The sequence below is a fragment of the Myotis yumanensis genome, unplaced genomic scaffold, assembly GCF_028538775.1.
Source record: "Myotis yumanensis isolate MYYU_CA2020_CCGP unplaced genomic scaffold, mMyoYum1.0.hap1 SCAF_5, whole genome shotgun sequence".
NCBI lineage: Eukaryota > Metazoa > Chordata > Mammalia > Chiroptera > Vespertilionidae > Myotis > Myotis yumanensis.
Window position 1 is genome coordinate 85,771,233 of NW_027223756.1, and position 25,887 is coordinate 85,797,119.

General features: G+C 41.2%; 1 pseudogene; it reads right to left on the reverse strand.

Annotated features, from left to right (window-relative positions):
- Window positions 1-3,223: 3,223 nt before the first annotated feature.
- On the reverse strand, window positions 3,224-15,650 carry LOC139011474 (olfactory receptor 7A10-like; annotated as a pseudogene).
- Window positions 15,651-25,887: the final 10,237 nt, after the last annotated feature.

The following is a 25,887-nucleotide window of genomic DNA, read 5'->3' on the forward strand; positions in this document are numbered from 1 at the left end:
TTTCTATGTCTTTACCCTCCCCCTTTCTCTCTGAAATCAATAAAAATATATTTTTAAAAAAGAGAAAAAAAATCTGCAGGAGGCTTAGAGTGGCCACACACTTTTCTTTTCCTCTGTGTGCAGACAGTAGCCAGGTGAGAAGGAAAGTCTCTGATGCTTTAAACCATGGAGATTTGAGCTTTGCTTGTTACTAGAGCAGAACTGAGCCCACCCTGCTCATATATGGCAGCTGACAGCTGAGTCCTCTCCCATGTGTGCTGATGTTGGTGATGGTTCCCTCATCCATGATCCCCAGGGCTGGGACCTTAGTAAGAATTGAAGCAAAATTTAAAGGACACCAAGGAACTCAATAGTAAAGATGACTATTATTTTAAGGAGTGTTTAAAAAAATCAAAATTAATGTAAAACATGCATGATGTTTGAAATAGCAAAATGTTAAATTAAGACAAGATCTGTCACAGCAATGTGCTGAGATTTTGTAGAACAGAGGCCAAGGGAACAATCAATCTTTGTGCCTCATTCATCTCCCTGTAGTCCCTGCTCTGGTGAACACCCAAGATGCTCTGCCTAGGGCTTTCTATGGCCCATGTTGGGCTAAGTCAGAATTGATAGGGAGTTAGCATCCTTGGCAATGATCCTCCATCACTTTTTGTGGATCAATAACCCAGCTCCGTCACTCCTCCAGGGTGTGTTCTATACTCTTTCAAAGGCTCCTGAAAGGACTGAGCCCCAGTGCCCACTGCAGAAATTGTTCATTCAAACTCTCATGATTTGCTGCCTAAACCTCCCTATCTCATGTCCCTTCTTCTCTTCTCATGCTTTGTAAGATCCACTGCTAATGATGTACCCCTACTCAATCCTTATCTCAAGCTCTGCAGTTCAGGGAAACCAGCCCAAGGCAGACATCTATTACAATTTTATTTCAACTGGGCAAACACTATAATTCCTGATTCACCTCTTAATCTCTGGAGAAATATGTTGTGTTAGTGATTTATTGCTGTGCAACAAATTGCCCCAAACATAAGGGCCTAAAATAAAAGCAAATAGTTATGATCTCATAGTTTTTGTGGGTCAGGAATAAGGTATGGTTTCTCTGGGTTCTTTGTTCTAGGGTTCCTAATGGGTCACAGTGTCAGCTGAGAAAGGGTCCATTCCCAAGTTCACTCAGGTGTTGTTGACAGGATTAAGTTTCTCACTGGCTTTTCAGTAGGCAGCTCTCAGCTCCTCACCACATGGGTCTTTCCACAGGGCAGCTCACAATGTGACTGCTGGTTTCACCATAGCAAGGGAGAGGGAGAAGGAGAGGGAGAGGGAGAGGGACAGGGACAGGGACAGGGACAGGGAGAGGGACAGGGAGAGCTCTCAAATCAGGATCATACCTTGGCTAGGGATGAGTCCACTGTGGACCCATATGCAACCTGGGCACCTCCCTCTGCCCCTGTGGGCCTCAGTGTTCTTCCTAGTGGCCTAGGTGTCCAGGTAAAAATACTAGAGTTATCTGTGTATCTCTCTATCTCTTTGCTATCTATCCCTCCAATCCCAGAATTAGCAAACCCCAAGGGTTCTACTTTCAAAATCCATCCAGAATCCACGCACTTATCATCTCCTCCATGGCCTTACCCTGGACCAGCCCCATTATCTTGTACTGGGGACAGTTCAGTCACCTGTGCCCTGACCTTTCATCTCCACTCCACTCCACTCGCCCTCACACACAGGCTGTTCCCCCAGCAGTGTCCAGAGGACAACACTACTCAAGAACCCTTAGAGACTTCCACCACACTCAAAACAAAAGTCAAAATCCTCCTGGTGACCCACAAGTCCCTACATGTCCTGCCCTGGCCTCCCTGCCATTATCTCCTCCCACTGTCCCCTCACTATTTCCTCCAGCCCAACTGGCTTCCTACTATTCCTGTCATTGTTCCTTATGTTGAGTCGTCCACTGGCTTCCTACTGTTCCTGTCGTTATTGCTTATGTTGAGTCGTGGACATGCAGACCAGCAATTGAGATTCTATGTGTGTGTGTGTGTGTGTGTGTGAGCGCATTTGTTCTTGTCATTATTCATTATTCAAATATTCCATATTTGAGAACTGACCTACTTGCAAACATTTATTTGTAACCTGAAATCAATACTGGTGAGAAGTCAGTGGTCATTCTCAGACATGCACAGAGAAAAGAGCAATCAGAATTGCTTACTGGCCACTTCTAATCTGAGGTCCAACAAGGCAAGACGCTACCTTCTTGTTTCAGCTCTGATACCATGATGTGTAGTTTTCATAGTCTATGTAGTGCCGCACGTTTCACCTTCTTTCTGTTGGTGATTTCACTGTTGAAATTGGCCCCCATGTATAGTGCTGAAACCTGTCTAGTGTCTCTAAGTGCAAGAGGCTGTGATGTGACTTATGGAGAAAATATGTGTGAGATAAGCTTCATTCAGACATATATTGTATGATATGGAGATTGTTCACTCACTGTCTCTTTGGTAGATTTGGGAAACTTTAGAAAAGGGGAGATATTTAACTTGGAGCACTAGAAGGAGTCACATTTATAGGGAGAGTATTGAAAGATTTTCAGCCAAAACAGGAAAATAGTTAAGAAAAAGCACATAAAACTTTCCAGGTAATTTTTTCACCCCAATGAATAAGGACCCTTACACATAGACATCATATCAACTCTTTAAAGATTAGCCCAAACTGGTTTGGCTCAGTGGATAGAGCGTCAGCCTGCAGACTGAAAGGTCCCAGGTTTGATTCCGGTCAAGGGCATATACCTTGGTTGCGGGCACATCCCCAGTAGGAGGTGTGTAGGAGGCAGCTGATCAATGTTTCTAACTCTCTATCCCTCTCCCTTCCTCTCTGTAAAAAATCAATAAAATAATTTTTTTTAAAAAAGATTAGATGCGCACCTTGAAGACTATGGTCTTAGGTTTTCCTCTAAATTAAAATTATGTAAATATCCTTAGTACCCAAATGTAATTTGGTCCATAGTGGTAGTGGAATTCATGACTATTCTTTCAGGGAAACAATAGAAATATTCCTTTGAATGATATATGTCACAAGAGAATAAATTATGCTAAAATAATTCATGTTAACCCATGAGATGAGAATTTCCAATCATATATGGTCCAAAGATTGGCTTTATTTGTTCAGAACATCAGGCTCTGAGGCTTTGAAGCCTGCATTCATGGGCACTTCTTCAAACTAGTACAGTTGTCCCTTGAAAAGGTTACCTGCCAAAGAATATTACCAGGGCCCTCTTTATGTCATTGTTCCTCAGACTGTAGATGAAGGGATTCAGCATGGGTGTGACAACGGTGTACATCACCGAGGCTGTTGCACTTGAGTGTGCATCTTGGGTAGCAGCAGAGCTAAAGTACACTCCTAGGCACGTACCATAAAATAAGGAGACAACTGGGAGGTGAGATGCACAGGTAGAAAATGCTATATACTTTCCCTGAGCTGATGGAATTGCACATATACAGGAGATTATCTTAGAGTAAGAGTAAAGGATCCCTACAAGGGGACCACCACCTAGTAGCACAAGTCAAAAATGTAACATAATGTTGTTAAGAAAGGTGTCAGAACAGGCAAGTTTGATCACCTGATTGAGTTCACAGAAAAAGTGGGGGATTTCCAAGTCTGAGCAGAAGGACAGACACAGCACCATTAAGCTTTCTAGCAAGGAATTCAGGATACTCATGATCCAGGACACCAGAACCAGCAGTCCACAGAGCCGGGGGTTCATGATAACCATGTAGTGCAGGGGGTGGAGATGGCCACAAACCAGTCATAGGCCATTACAGTCAGGATAAAGTTGTCCAACACTACAAAGAGTGTATAAAAATACATCTGTGTGATGCAGCCTTCATAGGTGATGACTTTGCTCTGTGTCTGGATGTTGCACAGCATCTTTGGGATGGTGGTGGAGGTGAAACAGATGTCTACCAAGGACAGGTTGGAGAGGAAGAAGTACATGGGTGTGTGGAGGTGTGAGTCTGAGCTGAAGGCCAGAACAATGAGCAGGTTTCCCAACACAGTGATCAGGTACATGGACAGGAAAAGCCCAAATATGAGGGGCTGTAGTTCCAGTGCCTGTGAAAGTCCCAGAAGAAGAAATTCTGAAATGTGTGTACCATTGTAGGATTCCTTGTGTTGTAGGTGACTACCAGGAAATAGAAAAAATGAAAAACAAAATTTCACATTAGCAAGCATTTGTAACTGAGAATAAAAGACATATTTATGTTTTAGAATCAAGAAAGTAATTTTCATTTTGGTGTTTGACTTGGTCCCCATTATGGTATATCTATTAGCATTTGTCATTAGAATTTCCTTTTCTACCATCAATATGTTCTTCAAAAATAACGTATACTGCTGTTTTATTGAGAATATCTCTCATGCATTCGGGGAATACATATTGACTACAGACCATGTTCCAGGCATTTTTCAGAGTATGGGATGCTGGAAAACATAGTCTCTACAAACTAATCATAGAGAAAGAATATAATCAGATAAAAATAATAAAATATATCCAATGGTGCAGCTGCTATAAAGAAAAGTAAATGGAGAGAGTGGATAGAGGGTGTTCTTTTTGATAGAGTTTAGCCAAGACTTGCCAAAAGATGACACTTAAACAGATACCTCAAACATCACTATCTGGGAGACTGAAGCATAAGTGTTTGTCAGACAAAAGGAACAGCCAGTGCAAAGACCCTGAGGAAGATGATTGTTTAGAAAATCAGGGCTCAAAATGAGCCAGAGTGTCAAGAGGAATGAGCACAGGAAAGCAGGATCAGAGATGGTTTCAGAGAATATTAAGAAAAATGGTAGTTTGTGTGTTGCTGTTGTAACTTCAGGTCATGGGGAGTGTCTTGTGCACACTAAGTAAATCTTGCACTTTATTAATCTGGCTGCAGAAGCATCTTGTGAACTGAAAAGGATCTCCTCCTTAGTATCTCCTCTTGGTATTGGAGTCACATTGGAATATATCAGTCCAGGCACTGCTCTCAGTTTACAAGACACACACACACACACACACACACACAAAAACAAAACAAAACAAAAAAAAACACAACAGCACACCATGGCCTTTTCACCTCTGTTATTTCTGTTTCCTTCTCACTCCCATAGTATTTAAACTTTGAGAAGATACAAGTCTAGGTGTGCAGATCAACTTCTTTTCCAAAATATTTAGAAATAGTATTTTGATATTCTTATAGTACACCTTCCATGGAAAAATAAGCTTTGGGATTTATATTGCTATGGAAAATTTTTTGTCCTGTAGTTAAAGAAACATAAACAATAGATTGAATAAACATAGAGGGAGAGAGAGCTATAAAATGAAAACGAGGAACAAGAGAGATTTAGTTAGCTCAGGTGGTCTCTGATAGACAATGAGGAAGAAAAATCTTCTTTGGATTCTGGCTGCTTCCCAACCCTAATTATATCCCCCTTAAAGCCAAGCAAAATTAATAGAGGAGAAAAAAGAAATTTGTCAAAAATACAAAGGTATTTGATTATATGATGTAACTACCCCATGTGGAATCTGACCAAAAAATAAACCAATAATTTACAAAAGGAAATATGTAAAAACAGCACAGGGTGAATATTTTAAACATCAAGCAGTAGAAGACTGTTTTTTTCCTATGCCTCTTCTATATTTTTTGATATGATTGGGTTTTTATATGATTGATGATAAATGAGACGAGACGTTTCTCACTTTTCTTATGAGGCATCATTTTTTATTTTAGTCTTTGGGTTTTGATCTCATTTCATCTTCATCCAACTTGCACAGGCCTCTCAAGACGTGATCAAGAAATCCTGCACATGCCATGACAATTCATCCTTCTATACTTGAGTAACTTTCCTCATATGATTTAACCCTGAGCACCTGGTCATAAAAACATTTTTTCATTGTACTCTGAATTCACAATCACAGTGTCAGATCCAAACATGCAGGGTTTCACCTGTTTTTTTCACCTTTGTATTTTAACAAATGTTTGTGATTATATGTGCACTTACATAGGCAAACTTTAAGTAAATAAGAGGTTATGAAATGAAAAGAATGGCAGGGAGAATGAAACCTGGTTAAACAGAGCAAATTGCAAGTAACTGTATTAAAGAAAATTGAGTGGAGCCTAAAAAACTAACCATAAAATGTATACTAAATAGCAATAATTTAGGGTTACTAACTTGAATTAGTAATCAAATTGGCAATGGCATAGACGTAGAAGATAATCTATAATATTTCTAGAAATTGTGGCACATAGTAGATGCTCCATTGTTATTTCTTGAATGGATCAGGAATTAGGTCTCAATATATAAGTGCACTGTACTCATGGTAAGTCTGCATTTCAATATATTTGGAAACATTGAATTGTTTAATAAAAGCTGGAAATATATCAACCTGGAAGGAAATACAGTTGTTCCCCTCCCTCAGTCACATTACAAAAAATTAGAGGGATTGCCTACTCACTGTTAAGTGTAACCAATCTTTTTCATGTGAAATGATAGAAAACTGCACATTAATATGTATGAGTGGGCCAAACCATCATAATTAAGTCAGGAGACTTAGTAGTAATGAGACAGACTTATTTAACTAAACAAATGTGAAACATTTTTATGGCCAAAACATCCCCCAAAGTCAATTGAGAAATAATAATTATATTGAGTTTTATTTTTAAATTTCATAGAATTTATTGGGGTAATATTGGTTAACAAAAGTACATAGGTTTCAGGTATACAATTCTGTCATACATCAGATGTATATTGTATTGTGTGTTTAGCAATCCAAGTCAAGTCTCCTTCTATCACCTTTTATCTCCTTCTATCACCTTTACACTCTTCCATCTCCCCCACCATAATCATGTTTAGAAATCACTCAAAAGGCTAAAAATGAAAGAAAAATAGGCATATACAAATAATATTCAAATTAACAAGACCATCAAATATATGAATCTTTGATAAAAGTTAGAAAAAGTTCAGTAAACAACAAAAAAAATTCTTCCACATGTCTCAGCCTGGGGAAAACTTAAAAAGGTATCACATTGGCCAAGGTTGGAACTTGCAAACAGGTAGCTAAGGGGTACTCTATTTTCTTTTCTGGCAGAACTATAAGTGTCAAAACATTGGTAAACCAATCTGAAGACAGATATAAATATTACAAGTACATATATTCTTTCAGTCAATCTCTGCACTATTGATATTGTGGGCCAGATCATTGTTTGTGGTGTGGTCTCTCCTGTGCAACCCTGGACTCTACCTACCTGCACCTTCCATATGACTGACAAAAACGTCTCTGCATTTTGCTCAATATTCTCTGGGGGAACAATATTGCCTCTGGTGGGGAACCAGAATTTTAATGTAACAACTCCACAATATTTTTGTATAATTTTATATAATTATTATTCACACTTTCAAAGTGTGAATAGCACAGCCACATCATAAAATATTTTGTATACATGGTAATAATAAATTGGCATCACTTTAGTTGATTGGAGGGAAGATCCTAATGTATTGTTCAGTAATAAGGAAGAGTGGACACAGAAAAAAAGACTGTACAACACATAAAGATAATTTCTGCTGGGCACAGGATGCTATTTATGCATTTGTACAATTGCATATGAGTGTATATGTATTCAAAGCACAACATATAAGTTTTTTTAAAAATTTATGGAGTATAGATTATCAAAATAATGAAGTAGATTAAGTTAGTGGTTACAAAAAATCTGTATGAAACAAATTTAAGTGAGAATCAAATTAATCTATATAAAAACAGATAATAATAATAACTTAATATCAACATGGGCCACTAATTCCAGCTTAAATTTCCAATAACTTGGAAGTAACAGAATATTATAGAATGACTTTTTAAAAAATACATTTTTATTTATTCAGAGAGGAATGAAGAGGGAGAGAGAGATAGAAACACCAATGATGAGAGAGAATCAGTGATTGACTTTCCTCTGCATACTCTCTACCAAGGACCAAGCCTGCAACCCAGACCGACAAGAAATCTAACAGCGACGTCCTGATTCATAAGTCAACACTCAACCACTGAGCCATGCCGGCCAGGTGGAATGGATTTTAAATTTGGAGGAAAGCAGTATCTAAGCTATAGTTTCTTCTTCTATAAAGATATTGGGTTCAAATTTGCTAATGAAAGGTAAAGGTAATCTTTAGTAAGGAAAAGAGGATGCCTTCCAGAGGATCATAGAAGCTGATGCCTGTTTTATAAATAGAACTAACAACAGAAGGCCAAAAGGAATAATAAGGAACAATGGAGATGTGAAACAAGTTGGCAGTATGTGTGTAGGGTGATTTATTAGCACTGCATACATAGAAGAACATTCACTTTGATTTTTGTGATAGCAAGGATTCACAAGTGAAGAATATAAAAGTAACAGCTGGATTTTTTTCGGTAAGAAAAGTAGAAATTCAAAAGCAATGGAGATTATCTCACTCATATGTGGAATCTAAGTAACAAAATAAACAGATGAAGGGAATGGATCCAGAGACATGGAAACATGGAACAGGGTGTGGAATCTCAGAGAGAAGACTTGCGGGGGTGGGGGAGTAGGAGGTAATCAACCAAAGACCTTGTATGCATATATGCATAACCCATGGACACAGACAATGAGGGGGGGCTGGGAGAAGGCCTGGAGCGGGGTGTCCGGGCAGGGCAGGATGGAAGGGGTCAATGGGGGATGATAGGGGACACATGAAATACATTCAACAATAAAGAATTATTTTTAAAAAATAAAATAAAATTTAGAAAAACAATGGAGAGAATGCAATATGACTGAGTGACAGACTTGAGCCCACACTATTAATAAACACTCACACTTGCCCACATATACACACATGAAGGTACTCAATAACAACAACAAAGTGGGTGAAAGAAACCTCCAATTCATTGTTTGGAAGAATGCATCAAAAAGGAATAAAATACTCTGACCCAACTACATAAATGTCAAGACTTTACAGATGACTTAAAAGAAACTAAACAAATGAATAACTAACCCACAAATATATTCAGGTCACAGAAAATGAAGTAATTGCAAAGTTAAGCTATTTATCATACCGCTTGTTATTTATTATTTACTAGAGGCTCGGAGCACAAAAATTTGTGGTGGGGCAGGGGGGGTTACCTCACCCAGGCCTGTGCCCTCTCATAGTCTGGGACCCCGCAGGGGATGACCACTTGCTGGCTTAGGCCTGCTCCCCAGGGGATTGGGCCTAAGATGGCAATCAGACTTCCCTCTGGAAGCCCGGCAGGCCTCGGGGGATGTACACTTGCCAGCGGGGAGCAGGCCTAAACTGCAGTCGGACATCCTTAGTGCTGCTGAGGAGGCAGGAGAGGCTCCCACCACCACCGCTGTACTGGCAGCCATCAGCCTGGCCTGTGGCTGAGCAGAGCTCCTCCCATGTGAGAGTGCATGGACCACCAGGGGGCAGCTCCTACATTGAGCGTCTGCCCCCTGGTGGTCAGTGTGTGTCATAGTGACCAGTCATTCCCAGTCTTTCTGCTGTTACGGTCAGTTTGCGTATTACCCTTTTACTATATAGGATAGAGGCCTAGTACATGGGTGGGGGCCAGCTGGTTTGCCCTGAAGGGTGTCCCAGATCAGGGTGGGGGTCCCGCTTGGGTTCCTGGCCAGCCTGGATGAGGGGATGATGGCTGTTTGCAGCTGGTCACACCCCCTTCAGGGTGGGGGTCCCCACTGGGGTGCCTGGCCAGTCTGGGTGAGGGGCTGAGGGCCGTTTCAGGCTAGTGGGCGACTGAAGCTGCCAACCTCTCCTTTTTCTCTTTTTTTTTATTCTGGAATTTATTTACCGTCTATGGCTGTCACTGGAGCTGAGAGCCGGCTTTAGCTCCGAGGCCGGCTCCAGCTTGAGGCCTCGGCTGCTGAAAGCAGGTATCTGGGATTTGTTTGGCTTCTATAATTGAAACACTGTTGCAGCTACAGCGCTGAGGTCTCAGCTTCTGAAAGCAGGTATCTGGGGGTTGTTTAGCTTCTATAATTGCAACATTGTTTCTTAGAGTGCAGCTCAGAGCCCGGCAGTGGCAGGCGGGGAACCTTGGCTTCCTCCATCGCCAGGGCAACCAAGCCTCCTGGTCACTTCAGCTGCCTGGCTGCTGGCCGCCATCTTGGTTGGCAGTTAATTTGCATATCGCCCTGATTAGCCAATGGGAAGTGTACCATGTTTGTCTTTTATTAGATTAGATTCTTTTTCATGTGAAGTAAATACCAGAGTGAAAGAAGATCCTGTGAAATGTATGTCTCATGAACTACTGTTGTAAGGTAATATTTCAAGAAATATATTGGACCTAGATCTTTCTAATCAATGGAAACGTAGTTGAATAGACACCATGATAAAAATAAAGAACTGCCCTCATTTGACTGGACATACGTCTATATCCACTACTCCCTTTTCCTACTCCCTTTAGTTGCAAAACTCAGGGTACACATTCTACTTCTACTTGAATCACTTCATGCCTCAGATTACCATCTCTAATTGGTCTTCCATCAGTTCATTATCAGCAATTAGTTTAATGTTCACTTCTCCTTTTAGCATCATAAATCAGTCATTAATTAGTTAATCAGGAAAACAAACAACCATAGGCTGGTGCCTGTCAAGAGACCTCAGATACATGTGCTTTGACGCTCTGTAACCCTTTCCTGTAGTACCGACCTGACCTCTGGACTCAGCTGATTGGCAATTCTAAGGGGAAGGCCTCCTTAAAAAAGTCCAATCTCCTGGATGGTTGCTGATGGAGACTGAAGCTCTCTGCCCAAACAAGACAGCAGAAAGGAGGCAAGCACAGGTCGCCTAGACAAACTTAGGATTCCAAAAGCAAAACAGGTTCCATCCAGCCCAAGGTCACACACATGCTGAGAGACTGGAGATGAAGAGATATTTACAGCTCTCTATGTCTGCTCATTAGGTACATTTCTGTCTTGTTACTCCAACTTCTAATCACCTGATTTCCCTGTGGGTCTGGACAGAAGGGAATGTTTTCCTGGAGATTCTGTGTTCCCAAAAGACCAGCTTAGGATTCAAGTGAGTCCAGTTTTTATTAGTTCAACCTTATAACATTTGTTGCATTTCAGAGGACTAACATCCCAGCACTTTATCACAACCCTGATTTAAAAATTTTCCAAACTTAAGACTGAGGATGTAGTATGGATTAGAAAACTTGAATCTCCAAATATTGACTTGTGGTAGGGATTCAGAAAATTGCTATTTTTCTTTTCAACAAGGGGGAGAAATAAATTTCTTTGATGTAATCTTTGAATGTTACACAACGGGCTTCATGACACATTAGCCAAAAGAATTGGGCATTTCATCTTATATCACAAGTTAAGATCTGTCATTTAGTCCCTCCCTGTGAAATATTTGTTAGTTATAAGAAACTTATTTAGATTATTTTACACTCTCATCTAAGCTTGCAATAGGAAAGTAAATAGACTCTTCCCTGTAGCCTCCAGGAGAAATGTAGCCCTGCAAACATCTTGGTATTAGCCTGCTGAGACCCATTTCCTGTTTCTGACCTCAGGAATTGTAAGAGCATGAATGTGTTTGTTTTAAATCTCTCAGATGGTAATTTTACACTAGCATTAAAAAGTGCATACACATTTATCCAATGAAATTTTCTTCAGGAAACTGAGATCAAGTGTCTCAATTCATTCATTTAGCCTCCCCTGGGTAAAGGCATTATGAGTTGTAATTGATCCTTAAGTAAAAAAAAAAAAAAAATTATAATGAGTTTGGAGATAGCCACTTTAGCCGGTAGAGAATTTCTTATTTCATAAATGTAAATGTCCTCCCAATTTTGATGCCTCTGAGGCATTAACATAGGAAAAGTACTTCATCATTTAAGTTCATGTCTACCATATACTTTAAATTTTCATGTCTAAATTTCTACAGCTTTTAAGTTTATGTTAATTCAAAAACTCATTATTTTCATTGCTATCCTCTTCAAACTTCTCTTAAGGTTTCTTTCAACATAAAATATCTATATCTACACTAATACAAGACAAAGATGGCAATTGACCATAACTTCGCTACCCCCACCAGCCAGTTAGAGCAACTATATGCAAATTAACCCAACCAAGATGGCGGTTAATTTGCATATACTGGCTGGGAGCAAAGACTGAAGACAACATGGAAGCAAAGCACTACAGAAGGAAGCAAAGTAGAGGTGGCAGAGACAGGAACGGGGCCAAGGCGGCAGAGGCAGGAGGTGGAAGGGAAACAAGCTGGGCGGGGGAGTGGGAGAGAAACCAGGGGTGGGGAAACTTTTTATTTAACACAAGAGAGGAAGGGAGATACAAGCTCTGTGGGAACATGTGTGCCCTGGAGAGGGACTGGCCAGTGCAAAGGTCCTGAGGAAGTTTCTTTATTCAAATGTCCAACAAAAGTGAAGCCCGTTTGCAAGGTGGATGAGCATGAGGGAGAGTGAGGAGAAGTGGTGGCAGACACATTGAGGACTGAGGTGGCCTGTCTGCTACTGCTGACAACTCAGGCACAGGGACTTCCTCGTACATACTACCACTTAAACTCTATTACTCTTGTTGCAAAGGTGCCCTGTGAATGGAAACAGATCCCCTCCTTAGTACCTTCTCTTAATTGAGTTCTGGCCTCATATTGTAAGTTCTGGCCTCATATTGTCCTGGCCTCACCTTGGAATGTATGAGTGCAGCTACCCCTTGTCTGGAAACTGCTCACATCCACAAATCACACACACACACACACACACACACACACACACACACACACACACGTCATGGCCCAGTTATTCCCATGTCTGGCAGGGTTAGGGCTTGACTTCTGACCATTCTCGTATTCTGGTATTCTGCTCTCATGAGAGCCATAGACAAGGTTCCTTTTCCATTCTGTCCAGAGGAGAGAGACAGGAAATAGCAAATGAGCAAGAACCTAAAAATCAATGACAAGCTCAATGAAGATCGCAAAAGAAGGTGGCTGGAGGAATGAGGGCTTGGGATGTGAGTGAATGATTCACTCAGACTCATAACCTAGAAAAGCTTCCATAATACTGGTCACAATTTATTACAAGGAAGAATACAGATGAAAATCAGCAAAGGACAAGGGGATACCAGGAATGAGCTTCCAGGTGTCTCCGCCCAGTGCAGTCCCAGCTCCTCATACATACTACCACTTATGCTCATATTATTCTTGTGGCAAAGGTATCCTGTGAATGGAAACAGATCCCCTCCTTAGTGCCTTCTCTTTCTGTTTTTAAAATATATTTTTGTTGATTTCCGAGAGGAATGGAGAGGGAGAGAGAGATAGAAATATTAATGATGAGAGAGAATCATTGATCATCTGCCTCTTGCACACCCCCTAATGGGTTTGGAGCCCGCAGGCCGATCTTCTAACCACTGAGCCAAACCAAGGCCTTAGTACCTTCTCTTGACTGAGTTCTGGCCCCATAGTGTTAGAGCCACCTTCAAATGTATGAATGCAGCTATCCCTGCTCTGAGGATCTCTCACATCCACAAATCACACACACACCACCACCACCACCACACCATGGCCCAGTTATTCCCATGTCTCTCTCACCCCAGTCACATTGATTATGCCAGGAATGGGTTCAACACAAGTTGGCCAGATCTGTGATCTTCCACCGGTCAAATATAGAAAAGTTTCCAGAAATTGCAAACATTAAGCCTTTCATAGAAAAATAAACTTGGGGCTCCATACCGGGGTGGACATTTTCTTCACTGTACTTAATCACACATTTTTAAAAAATCTGTTCAATAAATGTAGAGGAGAAAGGATTGGGGGCAAAAACTGAAATGGAGGAGGAAAATAGAGATTTAACAAGCTCAGGTGAGAGACTGAGGAAGAAAACTCTTCTTGGATCTGGCAGCATTTAAACCCTTCACACATTCCATTGATGCCAGCAAACATAAGCTTGTCCAAAAGACAGACATGCCTTCCTTATTGTACTTCTTCATAATGAGTGAAGGGCTAAATCATCTCCTCAAACACATGATTGTAACAAAAGTTGAACACTTGAAGTAAAATATTTGTTTTCTGTACCTATTCCAGAGTCATTTGACCAATTCGTTTTTATGGGGTCCAATTTGGGATGATTTTAATCCCCTTCTCCCTTTTCTTATGTGGCACCTTTTGAATGATTTCTTGGGCTTTGGGTTTTCATCTCTTTTTTGACACACCCAGCAGAAACACTCTGGTCCTGGTTCAGGTCTTCATCCAACATGCAAAACCTCCCCAGACCATGCTTTACAAATCCTGCCCACACCATGGCAATCTTATCTCTTTATATTGAACTAGAGGCCTGGTGCATGAAATTCGTGAACTCGAGTGGGGGTCCCCCAGCCTGGCCTGTGCCCTCTCACAGTCCAGGTGCCCTCCAGGGATGTGGGGAGCAGGCCTAAGCCACCAGTAGAACAATCTCAGCACTGCTGTGGAGGCAGAAGAGGCTCCTGCCACCCCTGCTGTGCTCGACAGCTGTGAGCCTGGCTCAAAGCTTCTGGCTCAGTGGCATTCCCCCTGTGGGAGTGCACTGACCACCAGGGGGCAGCTCCTGCGTTGAGCATCTGTCCTCTGGTGGTCAGTGCATGTCATAGCGACCGGTCATTCCATCATTTAATCGATTTGCAAATTAACCTTTTATTATATAGGATGGCTTTCTTCATGTAATTCTTCCTGAGGACAGTATTTTAAACACACATTTATTTCATTGTTCTCTGGCCTTGCCATCATACTGCATGACCCAACACAGCAGAGACCTCACCTGCTTTGTTCACGTTTTTATTTTTTCACAAAGGTATGTGAATAGATGTGAACTCATCTAGAAACAAAACTAAAAATGTGAAAAATGATAAAATGAAAAAATGAATTGAAATCAGGTTAAAATAAGTAGTTTCAAAACAACTAATCAAGAAAAAGTGAATTGAGAATTAAGCATTAACTGAAACATGACATCAAGTAGCAATAATTTAATAATATCACTATGGGTTAACAAATCATAAAGAATTATATCTAAAAGAATATAACATATAATGTTCCTAAAATGTTCTGGTGCAGAACAGGACTACTGCAATACAGAGTATCAACTAATGATTACTTTAGTTTTCTTTCTATAGACCCTGGAGAACAGATATGAATGCTGTACTAATCATGTTTTCTTTTCTGTATTTTTTCCAGCTTTATTGATATATAATTGACCTATAACATTATGTAAGTTGAAGGTGTACTGAGTGTTCATTGGATACATTTAAAAACTGCAATATGATTACCATCAAAGCATTAGCTAACACCTTCATCAGCATACATAATTAATAATTTTTCTGGTTGGAACATTGAAGATTTATCTTCATAGCAACTTTGGAGTATATGGTACAGTAGTATAACTATAGGCACCATACTGTCCATTATATCCCTAGAACTTATTCATCTTATAACTGGAAGTTTGTATTCTTTGACCAACATCTCCCCTTTTCCACAGCCCCAGCCCCTAACCACCATCTGACTTACAGTCCATATATAAGTGAGATCATATAGTACTCGTCTTTCGTTGTGTGACTTATTTCACTCAGCATAATGCCCCCAAGGTCTAGCCATGTTGTCATAATTGGCAAGATTTCCTTCTTTGGACTCATGGCCCTTTCTCCATTACAAAAAAAAAAAAAAAAAAATCCTCAACCAAGAATATTTCCCCATTGATTTTAGAGAGAGTGGAAGGGAAGGGGAGAGGAAGAAAGAGAAACATCAATGTGAGAGAGATGCAGCACATCAAGTTGTTGCTTTCCACACAGGCCCTGACCTTAGCCTGGGACAAAACCTGCAACTGAGGTATGTGGCCTTGACTGGAATTGTACCTGTGACCCTTCAGTCCACAGGCAGACACTTTATCCACTGAGCCAAACTGGCTAGGGCCCTTTCTCCATCTTTAAAGCCAGCAGTGTATCATTTAAAAAATCTTGCTCTGGGCTCGGCCCTCAGTGCGCAGGCGCGCAGGCGCTGGCTGGGGCCCGGACCGGGGGCGGGCTTGAAGACGCGTCGTTGGCTTTTGGACGCAGGGACAGAGCTAGCTGGGTTCATCCGTCGAGCGGAAAGCTTTTGTCGGGGTCCCGGCCGAGAACGAGGCCCGCGAGATTCCCAATGGTGTCCATGACTTTCAAGCGGAGCCGCAGCGACCGGTTCTACAGCACCCGGTGCTGCGGCTGTTGCCATGTCCGCACCGGGACGATCATCCTGGGGACCTGGTACATGTGCCTTGAAGTCATTACTGTTTGGACAAACACCAGATGAGCATCGTCTTCACTTAGGCGGATAGTGTTTCATGCCCGCCCCTCCTCCCCCGCATCTGATCTACACATCATTCTTCACTGCCCTGTTTTTTGTGTTTTTTTTTCAGCCTTGCTTCATTAGGAACGCTAGAAACAGCAACAAAACGTGAAAGTGTAGGCTTATTTGCTTGTTTCCAAGAAATATTTCCTGTAGTTTTATATGCAGAAACATTTTACTGGTGTAGTTCTATCCCATTCCCCTGAAAAGGCTCCTTTCTAGTTCTGTATTTTAACTGATGGGTCATATTGGACGTCGATCGGTTAATGGCAATAGGAGCCGTTGTGTTTCTAACTTTCTTTTATTCCTAATCCATTTGGTAAGGGTATGGGTCTTTAATTTCCTTTATTTGCCTTGAACTTTGCCTTCGCTCCCCTAAAAGGATCATTGAAATCTTTAGGGTCCTCAAACCTCTTACCCACCCGGCCTCCCTCACCCCTAGAGGATGACCTCTCCCTCCTGCTTTAACAGAGAATGAGTGTCCGGTGGTCGAGTACGCTTGCCTGCAAACCCAATCTTCCTTTTTCTCCTTTCCTTTCACGGAACAAAGGATTTCCAGCTTCTCCAGAATAAATAACCACCACCCCAGTTTCAGCCATCTGAATGTCATTGGCTGTTTTTCTTTCCAAGGCATATTAAGATTTTTATTTATTTATTTTTTAGAGAAAGAGGAAGGGGTGAGGGCGGAGAGAGGGAGGGAAAGCTTGAGGGAGGAAGGGAGGATAGAGAGAGAGAGAGAGGAAGAAAGAAAGAAAGAAACATCGATTTGTTGTCCCACTTATTTATGCATTCGTTGGTTGATTCTTGTATGTGCCCTGACCCCCTGACGGGGGATCAAACCCACGACCTTAGTGTATCCAGACGATGGCTCTATCCTACTGAGCTACCCGGCCAGGACCCAAGGCAGATTTTTTTTTTTTTAATGCTATGGGGTCAGTTCATAAAAACGAAAGGAATAGCAGGGAAAAGTGGGAGCTAAAACAGCAAAACTCAAAATGCATTTATTCGCCCAAAATAGGGAATGAGGAGTTTAAATCTCTTTTTCTCTGGAAGTACTTGATGTGTAAATATTTCACATATCTCCCTTTTCCTGTGCTTGAGCCATAGCTGTTTTTACTTTGCATGGACTTTTCTGGTTAATAGAATATTATAAGCTGCTTAACCATTTGCACGCCATAAGCATCTATAGACACAAGCAACGGACCTTTTTAAATTAAATTCACAATATGGTGGCAGTTAACTGGTTAAATCAATTTTACATTAAGAGATTTATTGACCATCTAGAGTGGGAAAGTCTGGTGGACATACAAAAAGAATAAGTCACTGGAACCGTATGTCATTGATCTTTTTATTGGTATTACCTGCCGCATAGAGGCTCTCTCAAGTGTTTCTTGGCTTGAAGATGGCGTCTGCCCTTAAGACTTTTATGGTATTACAAAGAACTTCGGAGCACATACACAAAAATGAAACAGGGTACATCAATAAGGGGGGTGGGGTGAAAAAGTTATCAGATTCTAATCAGATTAAAGATTGGAAAAGGCTGTTGGTTTTCATTACAATATTGCTGGTGACTTTTAAAAGTGTGGCTTTTAGTAGGGGAGGCATATAGCATTTAGAAATCAAGACCAGTTAGAGAAAAGTGTAATGAAATGTCTCTAAACAAAGGATTTGTCCTAACAGTGCATTTTGTTGCCAGAAGCTCCTTTACTAAGGACGGAGAAAAAACTTGGAAATGAGTGAGGTGGAATGTCACGTCCCTCTCCAGCTGCCTTGCCATGATACTCGCCTCGATTCCAGGGGAGAATATTTATGACTCTCTTTAGGTTGCCTCTGTACTGTCTGGAACCTCCCACCTCCTGGGCCCAGGCGCCATATCAGTGACTGTATCCGATACTGTGCCTTTGCTTTCTAGCAACTGTTTCTACTGGTCTGGAGTAAAGAGACTGTAATACTATATACTAAAGTATCAATTGTGTGGCACTAAATAGTGCAGGAGGATATGGAGAAGCCAGAGCCACTTACATGCACCAGGCCAAGTGTTAGTCGTTGGCATTTTAGATGGGAATGAAGCATGCCTGACTTAAAACTGGGTTAAGTAATATAAGAAATTTTAGAATGAGCTCCAGTTTAAATTCTGGCATTTCTGAAATTGTTTTCTCTATCATTTATTAAAGAATTTGAAGACAGATTATTTTAAACAATAGTTTCTTATGTGGTATATTTTCTATGTAATATTTATTGAATGATTGAAATGGGCATTAATTTCTGCTACAGGAGCTGTCCTCCATTGTTGTTAATGGTGTACTACAAGAATGCATTTTTTAAAAAATATTTTTTATTGATTTCAGAGTGGAAGGGAGAGGGAGAGAGAGATAGAAACATCAGTGATTAGAATCATTGATTGGCTGCCTCCTGCACACCCGCTACTGGGGATCGAGCCCACAACCTGGGCATGTGCCCTTGACCGGAATTGAACCCTGGTCCCTTCAGTCCGCAGGCAGATGCTCTATCCACTGAACCAAACCAGCTAGGGCCAAGAAAAAAAAAAAAAAAAAAATCTTCCTCTGATACCAACTATATATTCTTCTCTCTTCCACATTCATAGGACCATGGAGATTACATTAGCCTGATATACATAATTATTGACAAATGTATCTTCATTATAGTTGACATTCAATATTATATTAATTATATTATATTATATTATATTAGTTTCAGGTGTATAACATACTGATTCAACATTGATATTCTTAAGAAAGTGATCGCTACATAATCATAGTTACCATCTGTCACCATACATAATTATTACAGTATTATTGAGTCTATTCCCTATACTGTACATTGTAGTTCATGATTTATTTTATAACTGGATGTTTATACTTCATAATACCATTATCCTTGTCCCCAGCTTCATACTCCTTCCTCCCTAACAACCATCAGTTTTTTTTCTGTATGTATAAATTTCTTTGTTTCATTTTATTTCTATTTTTTTAATTCAACATATACATGAAATCATATAGAATTTTTTTCTCTGTTTGACTTATTTCACTTAACATAATACTCTCTATGTTCATCCATGTTATTGCAAATGACAAGATTTCATTATTTTTATGAATGAGTAATATTGCATTTATATATGTACCACATCTTCTTTATCCATTCATTTACCAGTGGGCACCTAGCTTGCTTCCATATCTTGGCTATTGTAAACAATGCTGCATGACCATAGGGGTGCATATATCTCTTCAAATAATTATTTTTATTTTATTCAGATAAATACCCAGAAGTGGAATTGCTGGGTCATATATAACTTCCATTTTTAACTTTTTAAAGGATCTACATACTATTTTTCATACTGACTGCACCAGTTTGCAATCCCACCAACAATACATGAGGCTTTCCTGTTCTCCACATCCTCATCAACACTGGTTGTTTGTTGACTTTTGCTAATAGACATTCTGACAGGTGAGAGATGATAGCTCATTGTGGTTTTGTTCGCATTTTCCTGATAATCAGTGATGATGAATCTCTTTTAATCTGTATGTCTGCTTTGGAGTAATGTCTACTTGGGTCTTCTGCCCATTTTTAATTGAATTGTTTGTTGTTTATGTTGAGTTGCAGGAGTTACCCATGTATTTTGGATATTAACCCCTTACCAGATATATCATCGGCAAACATCCTCTCCCATTCAGTAGATTGCCTTTCATCGTGATGTGCTCTGCAAACGTTTTGGTTTGATGTACTCCCATTTGGTTATTTTGCTTTTGATGCCTGGGCAATTATTTGTTACAGTCAGCTGGTTAGCAAACACATCCCATCTACTACCTTAATCTTCCTTTGCTATGAAAAATGACATATTACAATTTTCTGGGGCTAAGATGTTAGCATCTTTTGGAGATGAACACTCTGCATATTATAAAATCTTTTTCAGTAATATATTATTTGGCTTCTCAATGACACTTATCCTATATAATAAAAGGCTAATATGCAAATTGTCCCCTCTGGCAGTCGTTTGACTAGGAGTTTGACCAGGAGACTGGGAGTTTGACCACTGGCTATGATGTGCACTGACCACCAGGGAGTGGTGTGGAACATGTCAGGCATCAGTGACGCACTGTAACCTCTCGCTGGCTACCTGGGGGCAGGGGTGACAGGAATGGAGGTGCAGTGAGAATGTGGGGTGTCCGCTGAGCTTGCTCTCACCGCCCCCTACTAACCTCCCCCAGGATGCCAGAACTCACCTGCAGGGGAAGTCCCCACGCTCAGGTGCTGAGCATCCACAAGGAGCCCACCCGGCACCCACGCAGCCTCTCATGGGTGAGCTGGGCCACCGCCACTGGGACCACAGGGACCAGTAGGGCTCCCTGTGCGTTTGCACAGGAGCCAGTCTGCGAGGACAGCTGGGAGAGAGCGCGCTGCCCACCCGGCTTCTGTGCAGCACCACTGGGCAGCCCAGAGGCCCACATTGTGCCCTGACCCACCGCGTCTGGCCATGCTCACCGCATCTCCTCATGGGGACTCAGGGGCTGGTACTCAGGCAGAGGGGACACATAGGGGCATGGGGGCCCAGGTGCTGCCAAGCGCCAGGAGGTCAGCTGGGACTTGCCCTTCCATGCCAGATGCTTGGCTTCGATTGCCTGCCAGTCCTAAGGACTGTACCATTCACAATTTCATGCACCAGGCCTGTAGTATAAAATAATTGAAGAAGGCATTCTTTAGAAATTTATTATATAATGTCATTTATGAATCTTTATATGAATCCAGAGGACCAGTGCACAAATTCAAGCATGGGTAGGGTATCTAGCAGCAGCTGGCTGCCAGCCAGGGCCTCCCTTCCCCAGCCACTGGCCAGGGCCTCCTTTGGCCCACACTGTCCTCTGGTGGTCAGCGCATGTGATAGCAAGCAGTCAAGCTCCCAGTCAGTTGAACTCCCACTAAGTTGAACTCCTGCCTAAGGGGACAAGTTGCATATTAGTCTCTTATTACATAGGATAAGTGAACAATAAATTTATAATAGCCTCCAGAGTGAGTGGAAACCCTACTTGTTCAAAATTACATGCAACTATGACTCTAACACAGAGCCACAGCATTGCTGTTCAGAGTGGTTCACAGACCAGAACTTGAAGCATCAGCATCACATAGCACATTGATTCTCAGAATCTCAAGCCCATCAGGACCTGATAATTCAGATTCTGCATTTAAACTAGACTCCTGGGTGACTCATATGCACAGAGACATTCTAACAAAGTAGAATTCTGTCAAATTGGAATTCCAAAAGCTTTCACTGTGGGGCAGTGCTTCTCAACCAGAGGGATTAGGCCTATGCCATCAGGTGGACATCCCCTGAGGGATCACAGACTGTGAGAGGGTGCAGATCAGGTTGAGGTACCCCCGCCCCAAGTGCCCAGATTTTCATGTACCGGGCCTCTAGTTCATAAATATTTTATGAAGCACTAAATGTTAGCTCTTAACCTGTGATGTAAGTACAAAATCCCCAGTTATTTTGACAAATGTGTCAGGAAGCCAAACAGGGAGGGACACAGTATTGCATATCAAAGGAAGGCAGTTCTGCCTGGTTGAGGAGGAGAATAGCAATTTTCCAGAGATATAAGATCAGTGTCCTACCCCAAATCAGACTTTGAAGAAAACATGAAGTCAGGAATGGGTAAGGTTAGACCTCTGGAAAGCAGGTGAGCTCAAGAGAAGGAGTCATAAAAACACCTCACTTGATTTCCAGCCTGGTCTCTTGGGATGAGTGAACCATTAGGAAAAATTTCCTTTTTGCTTATTCCAGAGGCCCAGAGGGAGATCATGTGCTTAGAGGTTGGAATAACACAAGGGAAATGTGCCTGATGGTCAGGTATAGAGAGAGCTGTAAATATCTCTCCTGTACAGCCCTCAGTTTGTACAACGCTGGAGGACAGCACATGGCTGTTGCTTTTGATTCCTAAGCTGGTTCAGGAACTGATGCTTCACTCTTTCCTGCTGTCTCCTGTGCGGCAAAGCTTCAGTCTTGTCATCAACCATCCAGGGAGCAATTCACACGGAGACCTTCCTCTCAGAGACCCCATCCAGGTGAGTCTGGGAGCCCAGCAGATACATCAAGAGAGGGTCAGAGAGGATGGAACATCAGAACTTTTACTGGAGTCACATAGGAGTCCAAGCAGCCTGTTTCAGAGACAAGATATCTTTGTGTCTGTATTCTTGGTTAGTGATCAATTGGAAATTAATTTAGTTAATAGAATAAGAAAGCTGTGGGTGTTTGAATCTGCACTACAAGGACCATAGTTAACAATTAAATGCTGGGAATGGGAGTCCAGTAGGATAACACTGTGCAGTGAGATGCATAAAATGATTGCAGTAAAATGAAAACATATCTGAGATTTGTTTTTTGGGAAGAAGGTAATAGAAAATTATGTTGGAAGAACAGTGCAGTGGAGTGAGAGTGTTTGTATGAAATTTCAGAAATGGTGTGCATTTGAGCATGTTTTGTATTTATTGAAAATACAAGGAGTTGGCCCATTTCAATAGCAATTTGTGAGACATTCATTGTAGCATCTTCTTTCATGCTGGGTATTCACATGAAAAAAGTATTTAATAAGTCTGAAGAGGATACTAAATAGTTTCAGTTTGAATTAATTACTTTATTATTGGCAGGGCTGCATATATTCTTGGATTTTTTACCCATTCACTTTCTCTGTTGGAACAATTGACAGAAAATCCTACCCCACACTCAGCCTCTTCCCTCAGTGGTCTCTACTTGTAATGAGAAATTCTGGCATGCATTCGGGGAATGTAAGTTGAGGACAGACCAACTTCCTAGGCAAAGATATAGAGTGCTGAGGAAAAAAAAGTCACTGTAGTTATATAGATGGAGAAATAGAGGTCACCCGTTCTACCTTAACTCTTAATGCCACAGAGGCAGCACAGTCAGTTTATGCAGCGAGGACCTCACTGTACCAGCATAAGGGGGAGGGGAATATCTCCAAATCTACTTAAAATTCCTTTTCTACTTCATGCCTGTGTTTAACATGAAATGCCCTGACCCAAGGGAAGTTTCTGTCAAACAAGTTTTATAGAATAAATGTCTACATTGAATCCTATAGCTGCTGTAAAGTATTCCCACAGCAATTGCTTAAAACAAACAAACCTATGCTCTTACAGGCTGGATGTCAGAAGCTTGAAGTGAGTCTCAGTGTCTAATATCAAGATCCATGCAGGGCTGGGCTCCTTCAGGCTCAGGGGAGGATCTGTTTCTTTCTAATGATTGTCCGTGTGGCTGGCTGCCTGCATTGCTTGGCTCATGTTCCTTCCTCCATCTTCAAGCCAGCTGGGTAGCATTTTCAAAATCTTTCTGAGACCAAATCTTTTGTCTTTCTCTTCAACATTAACAGAACCACTATGCTTACCTTAGTCCCACCTGGATGAGACTGGCTCATCCTCTATCTTAAAGTCAGTCTGTTAACAAGCCTGTTCCATCTGCTACCCCAATCCTCCCCTTATCATAAAAATATCATATCGAAGTTACAGGGGTATGATGTGTTCATATTTAGGAGGTCCTTACTCTGCCTGCTACAGATTCCTTTTCAGAAATGCATTGTTTTGTATCACTGAAGGGTCCTTATATTTACCACAACCTCTAGAATAAGTGAATACACTATTCCTTCAAAGTTCTATGCAAAGATGATTTTTGTTTCATGGAACCTAGAATCATTTCCACCTGACTCTGACACAGAGCCACAGCCTAGCTACTCACACTGTGGTCCACAGACCAAGAGGACCTGCAGCATCAACACCACCTGGGAGCTTGTCAGAAATGCAGTCCCTGGATTCAGTTGAGACAAATCAGAATCTGCATTTGCACTATGAACTTTGGTGACTTGTATGCACTCTGAAGTGGAGAGGTGCTGGCCTAGAACAGGTGTCACTGCTAATATTTTGGGCAGAATAATAATTCCATGTATGGGTGCTTTCCTGTGGATCACAGGTATTTATTGTCCTCCATTCAGATATTGCCTAACAGCCCAGGGAGAAATCCTTTCTGGTTGATGGACACTGCCCTGGAAGCATCTGACATAATTAAAATGAAGGCCCATCACTTACTTGGATATTAACTTTGGGCAGATCACTAAACTTCTCCAAGTCCCATTTCTGCAAAGGAGAATGGAGCTCATAAATGTGCTTTCTCATGGTAAGTTGCCTATAAAAATTAAGTCAGACAATCCTTATAGGGTGTTAGCCTCCGTTTACAGTGCATAAAAATATCTGAATAATTTTTTTAGAATTAACAATCATTTTTATAATGAGGGACCAAAGGACAGTCTTAACTTGTGATGGAAGTACAAAACTCCTTATTGTTATAGCAAAAATGTCAGAAAGCCAACAAGTGTAGTGCCCAAGGTTTATTGTCTCAAGAGTCAGCTCTCCCCTTGTTGAAAATGAGAACAGGAATTTTCCAGACCTATCAGGACTGTGTTCCCGACACAAGTCAGTGCTGAAGACAAAGAGACCTAATGTAGACAGGTTCCTCAATCTCAGATTTGGAGGACACACTCAGAGTAGAGATGGGATGCTAGGAGATTAGAGATCTGGATGAGGGGAGAGTTCATGGAGAAGGAGTAAAGGGGGGAAAAAAACTGAATTCACATGACTTGTAACCTGGTCTGTTGGAAACAGTGAATCTGGAAAAATGTTTCTTTCTGTCCAGAACATTATTTTCCAGAAGAATTGTGTGCTTAGAGGTACAGGGATTTATAAATAACTTCTCCACTCCAGTCTCTCAGCTTGTATAAACTTAGGCTGGGAGGAGCATGGTCATGTTTATTTGTCATTGTTCTTTGTTTGGAGGCCTAATTCTGGCTTGAGACTGATGCTTCACACCTTCCTGCCTTCTTGCCTGTGAACAGAACTTTAATCTCTATCATCAACCATTTGGGGAGGAATTCAGACATCCCCACAATGACCTTCCTCTCAGAGATCTAATCCAGGTGATTCCAATAACCCACATGACACTGCAGGAGAGGGTCATAGGGAATGGAAGGCAGGAACATTTACCTGTTGTCATCTGAGAGGCCATTCTACTTAGTCCGGAGGGAAGAGATTGCTGTGTTTGTTTGCTTGCTTGATCATTAGATTTATTTCAATGGCTACAGAAGAGTTCGTAGGATAACGCTACCCACACTTTTAATGGTCTTTCACACTCTTCATCATTAAATTGCTGTCATATCAATGCTATAACATGTTTAAATTATTAATTTCAAAATGTTTTTCTGATCAGGGGTGACTTTGTCCCCTATGAGACACTGAGATATGTCCAGGGTGATTTGTGAATGTCACACTGGGGAGGAGTGGGTGGATGGAGGGGTGCTCTAAACAACCTTTAATTCACAGGACAGACCTCACCATAGAGAAGGATCTGTCCCAGAGTACCAACAGTGCTGAGGCTGGGAAACTCTGAATTAAATAACATCATTATTTGTAATATTTATAGCTGACGTCAGGTTTTCTCTAAAATTGTAACACTTTATTTTCTACCAATAAAATTAGAGG